The sequence below is a fragment of the Mandrillus leucophaeus genome, unplaced genomic scaffold, assembly GCF_000951045.1.
Source record: "Mandrillus leucophaeus isolate KB7577 unplaced genomic scaffold, Mleu.le_1.0 Scaffold15, whole genome shotgun sequence".
NCBI classification, from domain to species: Eukaryota; Metazoa; Chordata; class Mammalia; order Primates; family Cercopithecidae; genus Mandrillus; species Mandrillus leucophaeus.
In genome coordinates, this window is record NW_012101476.1 from 996,593 (window position 1) to 1,008,426 (window position 11,834).

Below are 11,834 nucleotides of genomic sequence, written 5' to 3' on the forward strand. Positions count from 1 at the left end.
GAAGGAAGGAAGGAAGGAAGGAAGGAAGGAAGGAAGGAGAAAGAAAAGAAGGAAGGGAGGAAGGGAAGAAGGGAGGGAGGGAGGGAAGGGGGATGGGGAGGGAAAGGAGGGAGGGAGGAAGGAAGGAAGGAAGGAAGGAAGGAAGGGAGGAAAGGTAGGAAGGAAATATTATACAGATCTTAACTGTAATTGCTATGACCCCAAAAATGGACACCCAAAGTCTAACCAGATCTTCTGACCCCTGAGCTCATAATTGCATGTGCACATACCCCCATGCCATGCTGTCCACAGCATGTCCACAGCCAGGCTGTGGCCAGAGTCCAGGGCACAGCAGAGCCCCTCCAGCCTAAATGAGCTCTCTGACTACCCAACACTCATGCCCACTCCTTTTCTTGCCAGTCCCTGGACAGCCTTGGAAATGGGAAAGGTATAGAGAAGCACTATAAGCCCAGCACGTCTTCCCCTAATGTAGGTGTGTCTGCAGGCTGGAAATTGAGGTTCAATGGCACAAGAACTGAAAGCCTCAACAAAAGTAGAAACTTTACCCTCTGTTCTGAAAACACCACGAGCCTTATTTTTATTTCTAAATTCATTCAAAAGCTTTCCAGAGAGAAGGGCAGCCTCTGTACCACATGCATGTGTGTCTATGGCAGCTCTAAAAGCAAGTCAGCGGTTTCAAGCTTCTTAAGTATTCTGATCTGAACAACCCTAACTGATTTAAAAGAAATAAAAGGAAGTGCATAAACACACATACTAAAAAAGCAGAGGGACTAAAGTAAAAGTCAAGGAGGACAAAAAAGGTTATTTACTGAAATGTTGGCCCAGCATCGCAATTAATGTGCAATGGATTTTCTTTTCCTCCAACCTGGATCTAGTTCCAATACTAGGACCTAGTTCCAATACCTAGTTCCAATACTAGGACCTAGTTCCAATACAATCAATCTTGGTGATATTGCGATGGAGAGGCCAAGCGGTGACTCTTTAAATGATCTAGCGCCATCTGGTGGATTTTCCTGGCACATGACATTATTTCATGAATGTTCAAAAAAGGGGCTTAATTTAACAGTCTGAAATTTGAGATACGAAAATTCCAAAGAGGAAAACCCTGCTGGAAAAAAACTACAGGGAATAGGAAGGAGGCATGGATCAGGATGATGTTGGTCCAAGCATACAAAAATTCAGTTAGACAGGAGGAATGATTTCAAAAGATCTAATTGTGCAACATGGTGATTACTGTGGATAGCAATGTTTTGTATACTTGAAAACCTCTGAGAGATTTTAAGTCTTCTCATCACAGATAAATGATAAGTATGTGAGGTATTACATATGTTAATTAAATTAGCCATGCCACAATGTATATGTATTTTGAAACATCATGTACACCATAGACATAAAAAAATGATAAACAACATCAACAAAACCCTACAGCTTCAACAGTATGAATTATCTAATTACCACGCCTACCAGCATATAAACTGTTGTGGATGAAGGCAGCTAACAAAGTTCATATTGTTACTATGACTTGATGTCAGATCTCAACTATCACTGCCACCAGTAACCCTGCCCTTCCTTGAATCACCACTGTGTTTTCTTTTAAAGTCAGCAGTATCCCTCTTTCTAACCACCCTTGGTCTTCACAGTCTGTTTATGAAGTAAAAAAGGGCAGTAGTGGCCAGGCACAGTGGCTTATGCCTGTAATCCCAACACTTTGGGAGGCTGAGGAGGGCGGATCACCTGATGTCAGGAGTTCGAGACCAGCATAGCCAACATGGCGAAACCCCATCTCCACTAAAAATACAAAAATTATCTGGGCGACGTGGCGCATGCCTGTAATCCCAGCTACTCAGGAGGCTGAGACAGGAGAACTGCTTGAACCAGGGAGATGGAGGTTGCAGTGAGTCAAGATCGCACCACTGTACTACAACTGGCAACAGGATGAGACTCTGTCTCAAAAAAAGAAAGGGGGGGTCTTTAGCTATTTTCCCACTTTACAGGTGAGAAAACTGAGATTTAGATCTGTCAGGTTACTTGGCATGACAAGGAAAGTCTGTTACCTCTCAAGTGATTTATGTCTTTGTAATTTATAATGCTGGAGAGTGGGACTTAGAGAACAAGCTTTCAGGTGCTTGTATTTTTATAGATATTTATTTTACATTTACTTCTGCTTGTAAGAGTAATTCATATGTATTATAAACTTTTGAATATAAAAGTTTCATATAAGCTTCAAGTCAGTGACAAGAAAAGAGAATATGTCACCTAGAATCTTACCACCCTAAAATAACCATTATTAATATTTTTATATTTCTCTCATAACTTTTTCTTGGGTGTGCATTTCTGCAAAATTAGGATTAGATTAAATATCTAACTTTTATCCTATTTTTCCTTAACATGAAATTGTTAGCATTTTCTCTATGTCATTAAATATCATGGAAAACACTATTTTAAAAAATGATAGTTGAATAACATTTCAGTAGATGGCACACTCCTGCATTTAGATGATTCCAAAGTTTAATATGTTTTTAAATAAGTTATAAGACTGTGTGCAAATGACTTCTAGTTGTCAAAAAAGATGTCCAGAAGATTTCCACTGACATGCTTCCAGCCTGGCTCCAGCGCCTCGGGAGAGCAGGTGTGTGTAGGAAAGAGGTGCCTGTGGCAGTCAGTCTGGCCATGGGATACTTCCCAGCCCTGCCCCAGGTCACCGGCCTCAGATCAGCCAATTGTGATGAAGAAGTTTTGAGCCAGGGCATGTTACCTGCAAAGTAATTCTCTTCTTTTCTAACACATCAAAGCCAGTATGTTTTGAGAAAATAATGCTCTGGTCTCATCGCATCCTCCTCAATCATTGCGCCACCTGCCTGCCAAGATACGAACTTGCAAGAACATCATCATTCCCCAAAGGACATCCATGGCTAGGTCAAAGAAGGCACAGCTCATGGACAATGCCCTGCCTAGAATTCACCTTTCACCACCATTCTGCAGGACTTCCAGAATAACGATTCTGCAGATTCCTGTCTCCCTTTCCTCTCTGTGATCAGTGTCACCATTCCCCCAGCAGAACACCACTACTGTGGGTCTTGCCTCTGGGAGGTAGGCAGGGCAAAAATTAGTCCACTCATTTTTGCTGGTGGGAGAAGAAGGTACCAAAAGGGAAAAGATTTTCGTCAGTGCTACACAACTTGTCTTCCTGACTGACAGGCCAAAAAGCTTTCTAATCCTTTTCTTAGAGTATTCCTGATTTAATCTTTGCAAAAGCTCTAGTTCAATGCCTGGGCAATCCAGGACTTGACTTCTTACTCCTAGTGCTCCAAAATAATCCAATGACCACAACCTAAGGGACTGTGCAGATGAAGCAAGGGACTTACTCCTGCCTCTTCCTGGTAGTTTTTGCAACATTTGCAAGTAAGAACAATGCTGAGATCATCCTTCCCACTTACAAACACTCTAGGGAATAAGGAGAGAAGTCAGGAAGTACAACATCTCTAAGAGTTTCATTTAATTCCAATTCTGAGTTGCTTTCCTGGTGTCTGCTTTTGTCATAATGTTCTCCAAAACAAGATCCCTTTGTTTCAGGAAAATAAGTCATTCTCCAAAAAAAAAATGCATGCACTTCTATGTTCATCACAGCACTATTCACAATGGCAAAGACATAGAATCAACCTGAATGTCTGTCAATGGTGCATTGGATAAAGGAAATGTGGTATGTGTACACCGTGGAATACTATGCAACCAGGAAAGAAAATCATTTTCTTTGCAGCAACATGGTTGCAGCTGGAGGCTGTTATCCTAAGTGAATTAACACAGAAAGAGAAAACCAAATATCCCATGTTCTCACTTATAAGTGGGAACCAACTCTCAGGTTCACACAGACGTAAAGATGAGAACAATAGACTCACACTGGGGACTTCAAAAGGAGGGAGGGAGGAAGGGGAGCAAGGGCTGAAAAGCTGCCTATTGGACACTGTGTTCACTATCTGGATGGCAGGATGAATAGAAGCACTAACCTCAGCATCACACGATATACCCTTGTAACAAACCTGTACATGCACCCTCAAATCAAAAATAAAAATGGAATTTTTTTAAAAGCCCTTTACGTCACAATGGCCTCCCTGGAAGATGCATCCCTTCTTCAGCCTTGGTATCCCACAGCTGCCAAGCACCCTGCTTCCCAAAGATGAGACGATCATTTGATGGTTTAAAAAATTATAAACCATGATGCTTTTATGAGAGGTAAGGCTCCTTCTGTGAAACCAGGAAATTCTGCTTTTGCTATATTTTTGCAAAGACAAACTTTTTTTTTTTTTTAGAACAGGAGTGAAAGTTTATTTAAAAGCCATAGAACAGTAAGGAAAGGAAGGAAAGGAAAGAAAAGAAGGAGAGTACGACTTGGAAGAGGGTCAAGTGGGCAGCTTGAGAAACCAAGTACACAGCTTGACCTCTTGACTTGGGGTTTCATATAGTTTGGCTGTGTCCCCACCCAAATCTCCTCTTGAATTGTAACTCCCTCCCATAATTCCCACATGTCATGGGAGGGACCCGGTGGGAGGGAACTGAATCATGAGGGCGAGTCTTTCCCATGCTGTTCTCATGACAGTGAATAAGTCTTATGAGACCTGATGGTTTTATAAAGGGAAGTTCCCCTACACAAGCCCTCTTGCCTATTGCCATGTAAGACATGATGTTGCTCCTCATTTGCCTTCCGCCATGATTGTGAGGCCTCCTCAGCCATGTGAACTGTGAGTTCATTAAACCTCTTTCCTTTATAAATTACACAGTTGTCTTTATTAGCTGCATGAGAACCAACTAAATACAGGGTTTTAAATGTTGGCCTACTTCCAAGATCTTGCCTTACCCTTCCCCACTCCTGAGACCTTATTGGGAAGCTACTGATCAGTTTCAGCTGTTTTATATCTGTTAGGAGACTGCTGTTCCCTCTCACTGGCTGTGACAAATTATTACTTTAGAGAAACAGTTAACCCACTGACCATCACCTGATGGTTCCCCAACACTCCTGGTGTGTTGCAGGGAGCCCTCTCCTGCCTTGCTCATACCTGACTGGCTACCTACTGTAACACTTCCCCCCTCAAGAGTCCAAGACCCTAAATCTTTGGGGGAAAATGGATGAAGGTCAGTCTTCTCCAACTTCTTCCTGCTGACAGAGGGGCGGTGGTGGTTCTATGGGTCTTAGCCTCTTGCTAGCTGTCAGGGCTGACTTGGCTCCATGAATTGGTGAAAGTGGTATCCAGCCAGGTCCAAGGGAGACAGGGGCAGGATTGTGCCTCTGACATGTCCCACTGATGGACAATCTAGAGGTCCCCTGTGGAAAGGTGACTCTTGAATATTGAGAGGACAATATCCCTCACTGAGGATCATCTGGAGCTTGATGGCTCTTCCCCTTAAAGAGGAACCTCAGATCTTTCAGGGCCTTGCAAGTGTATTCAGGAGCTGAGGGTGTTGCTTCCAGCTCTGCTGTCCTGAAACCTTTTCATGGCTTCACTTGGGTGTGTTGTATCCAGCTGGCAATCTCTGGTACTTTAATGGCTGTAGGGGTAGATAATAAAACAGTGAAGGGGTCCTTCCAGAACAAAAACCCAATCTAGCAATGTCCTGTAAAAAAATAAGCCATAAATACAGACCAATAAACTGGTTTCTGGGTTCAAGAGGGAAGTTCAGTAAAAGTCCTAGTAGAAGGTGCTTGCCATGTTTCAGCAGAACGCTGTAAGAGTTCCAGAATGTAAGAAACATCATTCTAAGAATGCTGCCTGGAGCCAGGAAGGAGAGGTAGATCCTCACCTTTGGCTAGAACCTGAGTTATTGAGTCTCCCACCAGGGCGATTTCCCCAGTGGATTTTGCATGGCCATCTGACTAATCCAGAAAGAGAGCTGAAGGTGGGAGAGACCCTGCCATCTGCCTGGCCATTCTAGAAAGTCCAAACAAAGAGAAATTACCTCCGGTTTCTCTGGGCACTGCAGCCACTACGATTTGGTAGCATCCACAGAGTGCCTCATCAGCTCTTTCTCCCTGAGGACCTCTGACATGGGCTTATTTAAGCACAAACTTTAGATGCTTCCAGAAAGATGGCTTGCCTACAGCACTATGCAGCTGGAACAGGGAGACTATTAGAGGCAGACACTGTCCAGCATGTGGCTCAAACTACCCTTCAGAGAAAGCCTCTGTGAGCACCAGGACACTGTGCAAAATGCATTTTCTGCAAGATGCTACACTGGATTGAAAGCATGCAAAAACATCCTTTTGGTTATCTATAAATCTCATTTTGTTCTTCTCTCCTAATAACAAAATTGAAAGCTGTAAGTTGAACAAAGCAACCCACAAACTGCTCTAGCAGCCCTGGGAACTCCCTGGTGATATATGGTCATGGGCTTAAAGCTTTTCATTTGACTTGCTCTTGGCTCTTCTATCAAGATCTGTCTTGGTGACACTCTACTGAGATAGATGGGTTGGTATGCATAAGTGGCTTTTATTTCAGAAGGTAATACATATTCTATTTAAAGTACAATGGCCCAGAAGGGAATTCCAGCCCCTTTATCATTAGTGTAGAAATTCAATGGTTCATAATCTGGTAGCTCATTGAAATGACTTTTCATTAACTTCAATGGTTCATATTGTGGTGGCCCATTGAAATGACATTCCATTAAATTCAGTGGGGGATATTATTTGAATCAGAACCAATCTACAGACTAAATAGAATGCAGGCACACATCGCACTGCCCAGAGGGCTCATTCGGCTCTGTCTTCCCTGGCTCTTCCATGAAGACTGGTGAGATCAGCACTGCCTGGGAGCTCAGGTGGTAGGCAAAGAAAAAGCATGTAGGCAGGGCATGCGCTTCCTTCTAGTGGAATAATAGTTGAGGCCAGAGACCATCTTGGGCACTTTACATGTCCCAAAATTCAATGCACACATTTCCCTAATACTTAGACCACCTTCACAATTTTGACCATATCGCCATACTGCCTTTTCAATTACTTACTAATATTTGTCTTCAATAGACTACCTTTATTTACCTAAATTTATTTCAAAAGGAAATTCTATACCACTATCTTCATGGAAAACCTGCATCGCTGTAAGTAGCAGGTAAATAAATACAGTAGTCTCTCCCTTATCTGCAGGGCATACATTCCCAGAATCCCCGTGGATGCCTGAAGCCACGAATGGCACCTAACTCTACACACAGTATGTACTAGTTTTTCCATCTGATAACCGAGAACACTGCTAAGGGACTAACAGGCAGGTAGTGGGTGGTGCATACACTGGACAAAGGAATGATTTATGTCCCAGCCAGGATGGAGCAGTTGGTAAGAGATTTCATCACACTACTCAGAATGACAGCAGTTTAAAACTTATGAATTGTTTATTTCTGGAACTTTCCATTGAATATTTTTGGACCGTGGTTGACCACAGGTAACTGAAACTGCAGAAAGCAAAACCTCAGATAAGAGGGGGACTACAGTAATAATAAATAAAATAAAAATAAGTAACAAATCAAAACATAAATACATTAGAAATAAATAGAAGGCAAGTGTAAATGTAAACATAATAAATGGAAATAATGCTATAAAATCAGAGCTTGCTGTTTTCAGATGAAAGCCCTCCATCTGAAGCCTAGACTCCCTTTGGTAACAGGAGAAATTGGTACGTGTTGTAGAGACGTTCCAGGCACACTGACCATCTCTGTGGCAATAAGGTTAGAGAGGGAAATGGACAGCGCATGACTTTCCCACTGAGTGCCAAGACCAAAGTATAAGCTCAAATCATCCTTTGTACTGCGTGAGGTCAAGCAGCCTGCCTTTTGGGAAGCACTACTTTCCTACTCATTTTAATTCTTACATGAGGCTGGGCGCAGTGGCTCACGCCTATAATCCCAGCACTTTGGGAGGTCCAGGCGGGTGGATCACCTGAGGTCCGGAGTTCGTGACCAGTCTGGCCAACATGGTGAAACCCCGTCTCTACTAAAAAACTACAAAAATTAGCTGGGTGTGGTGGCAGGCACCTGTAATCCCAGCTACTCGGGAGGCTGAAGCAGGAGAATTGCTTGAACCCGGGAGATGAAGGTTACAGTGAGCCGAGATCACACCACTGCACTCCAGCCTGGGCGACAGAGTAAGACTCTGTCTCAAAAAAAAAAGAAAAGAAAAGAAAAAAAAAACTTACACCATCTCATAAAGTATCACCCCCACTACACAGATGTTAAGTAAGCAACTTGTCCAAAGTCACACACAGAGTGACTCAAGGTCAGTGCACAGCATTATCAGAGGTCACCCAGACCTCTGACCCCACTGCCATCTGGGCCATTGTAATTCTAGAAGGAAAAACATATTACAGACTTTGTCTGACTTTCTCTTTTTAGAGTGAGGAAGGTGCAGCCTACAGGTGTTTAATTACCTGCCCAAAGCCTCTTTGCTCTCCAGCGACTGAGTTGAAGTTAGAATCCTTATCTGGTGTGCTTTCTGTCCTCTCAAAGGCCACCTGGCCAGCAGAAGAGCCTGTTGGGAACCAGGCAGGTGGTAAAGTCTCCTCACCATCCTCCTTTCTGCTCCCAGCAGGCGTAGGAAATCCTTTCTTGCTGACCTTTCTTTCAAATGCTAATCTGGGCCTCTGAGGCTCACGGGGCCCTTTCCCCCGTTGGGAGCCCCACTGCCAAGTGAGCCCATGGCTGTGAATCAGCACAGAGAGCTTCAGAAGCCCCTCACTGATGGGGGGCATGCAGGGAGTGTGCCCCATGGCATCTGCACCTTTGCACACCCTAAGGGGCCAGGGCACCCCATTAGCCCAGGAGATGCCCCGGCAGGAGGCTTTAAACTCAGCAGGTATACCTCACAGCTCCTCAGTCTCAGACACAGCCTGAGGCCAAGACAGAAGCTGTGAAGAAGCTCTATTGGGTGAGCCCTGGGAAGCAGGCAAACCAGGACTTTTGGAGGCCCCAGGAGGCTGGCAGGGGTAAGGGAGAATGGCAAGTGCAGGTGCCATACTGCACCTTTGGGAAAAGCAAAGGTGGTGGGGTGGGCAGGTCAAGTTATGAGAAAACTCACAGATACAAAAGAGGGGGCATGAGAGAAGAAGTGGGAGGATAGAGAAAGAGAAGGAAGAAAAGAAGTAAAAAATAAAAGGAAAGAGAGAAAGAAGAAAAAGACAAGGAAGGAAGGGAGGGAGGGAGGGAGGGAGGGAGGGAGGGAAGGAAGGAAGGAAGGAAGGAAGGACAGACATAGGGAGACCTAAGAAACAAGGCAGAGAAAGGGACATCACCTGCCCAAGCCAGTGGCCTCTTCTGGGTTGCTCCACTTCCCTAGCAAAGCACAGAGATATTATGCCTGTAATATAACGGGGTCCAAAGTGCCAACAGTAAGAAACAAGTACACTCCCATTAAAGGAAAGGCACAGGATCCTGGTGGCAAATTTCTGACAAGTGAGTTCCCCAGCCCCAACATACACACACACACACACACACACACACACACACACACACACACACACACACACACACACACAGGACTGTCTCCTTTCCCAGGAGGATACATGCTTGAGATGCTGGGTGTACCTGCAAAGCACAGGCCTGGGAAGCCCCTCCAACACAGACGGTCCTGTCTTATAAATTTCAGGGTTTGTGCCCATTGGAAGAGAGCCTAGACTTGTGTGTAGGAGGTGGGGACAAGGGCAGAATCCCCTTCATTGTATATTCTCTTCTCATCACCAAGAAGAGTATTAATCATATTAGGACTCAGCAGAAACAAACGAGAAGAAGCTGCACATGGCCAGCCAGTGCCTCGCATCCCCATTAGTGGCCTGCAGGAGGCATTTTCTATGGGAATCCCACCCAGCCCAGCCTCCTTGCAGGACAAGGGTCCAGGACACTGGTCTCTCCAGCTGACTGCACAGGGCTTTAAAGCCAAGGATGAGGCAGAGGAGGAGAGGGTCTCAGTGTAACACATTCTATTCTAACCTCCAGGGCTCAGTTCCTCAATTCTACAAAGGAAAAAATATTAGCCGTTTATTAGGTATTTATTAAGCACCTACCATGTGCTTTGTGCTATTGGTGATTTCTATAAACAGGGTTTGCCCATCCACAGCAGCTCTCCCCACCACATGGGAGGGTCCCTGGAGGAGCAACCACATGGATTAAATATTCCACACCGTGAGTCAATGGAAGTGCGAGATCAACCCTCAAGTTGCTGCATGATTCCACTCTGGAGTTCCACAGAGCTGGGTTCCAATTTCAGCTCTCCTACTCTCTCAGGCTGCAGGCTGTGGGTTAGGTTTCTTAGCCTCTTGAATTTGAGTTTTCCCATCTATATAGTAAGGAGAATAACAGTGCCTTCTCAGTGAGTTGGTGTGAGGATTGAATGGAAGAATCCAGGTAAAGCTCTTAGCACAGTGCCTAGCACATGGTATCCTTTCATTGGCCTTTGCTACTATTAATGAAGGCAGAAGTGTGATTATATAAACCTGTACCCACTTTCTCTGAGTCTCCATCCTCTGATGTATACCACGAGGTACTCCCTCCAACCCCTTTAGTTTGAAGCTGTGCTATTCTTGTCTTTGCTCCCCTATCTCAACCCAGGAATGGTGATACTGACCTTTGTTTGGTGTTCAGTGCTGTCTCTCCTTCCTGTGATGGAAGGACTGTTCTGTCCTTTTCCCCCTTCCAGAACCTGTTCTCATTTCCCTTCTCCCAAGGCCAGCTACAGCCTCTTGTCTTAAGAATGTATATCTTAACAACAATGAAAATCCTCACAGACTCATAAGCAAAACATCTTGGAGAGGACATCTTAGAGAAATGAGGTACCTTTCCAGTAATGGGAATGAGGATATTTGGTGTCTTTCTGTGGGTCTTTCATATCATCAACAAATACAATGTTTGTTAGGCATCTATTACACGTACACAAATATATTAATTACCATGATTTAAAAAGGGAGAAGATACAAAACCTCAACTCAAGATGAAAAAGATTCCTAAAGATAAAGGCTCATTGAATATGAATTCACAATTCAAAATGTCAAAACCCATGAAGAAATAATCACATTATGAGCAAATGTCAATAAATAGAAAAAAGCAAAATCAGATAAGACTGCCAAGAACTTGAAGTAAATGAATAATATGATAGAGACCACAAAGCTAGTAAGTGTAAAATTATTAGACATAAAGGAATGAATATGAAATGTAAACAACACAACAGAAAATAAACAGATTTGGAAAAGAACCAAACAGAACTTATGGAAATCCTGTTATGACCACAGAAATTTTAAAACTCAGCAAGTAGGATAAATAGCAGATTAGACTCACTTGGACTATAACAATTAGGCCAATAAAAATAGATCTAGAAACATAATCAGAATGTAGTATAGAGAAAGAAAATGATGGAAATAAGAACACAGGCATGGCTCTTATTTCTATCAGAGAATAGAATGAAAATAGGGCCAGGCACAGTGGCTCACACCCGCAATCCCAGCACTTTGGGAGGCCAAGGCAGGCAGATCACTTGAGGTCAGGAGTTTGAGACCAGCCTGGCCAACATGGTGAAACCCTGTCTCTACTAAAAATACAAAAATTAGCCAGGCATGGTGGCAGGTGCCTGTAATCCCAGCTACTTAGGAGGCTGAGGCAGGAGAATTCCTTGAACCTGGGAGGCAGAGGTTGCAGTGAGCTGAGATCGTGCCTACTGCACTCCAGCCTGGGTGACAGAGCACAACTTTGTCTCAAAAACAAAAAAAAAGAATGAAAATAGAATGAGAAAATCTACCATACACCTAATGAGAGTTCCAGACGAAGGTGATGGAGAATGGGGAGAAGCAAGAATCAGAGATAATGGCTGGGAAGTA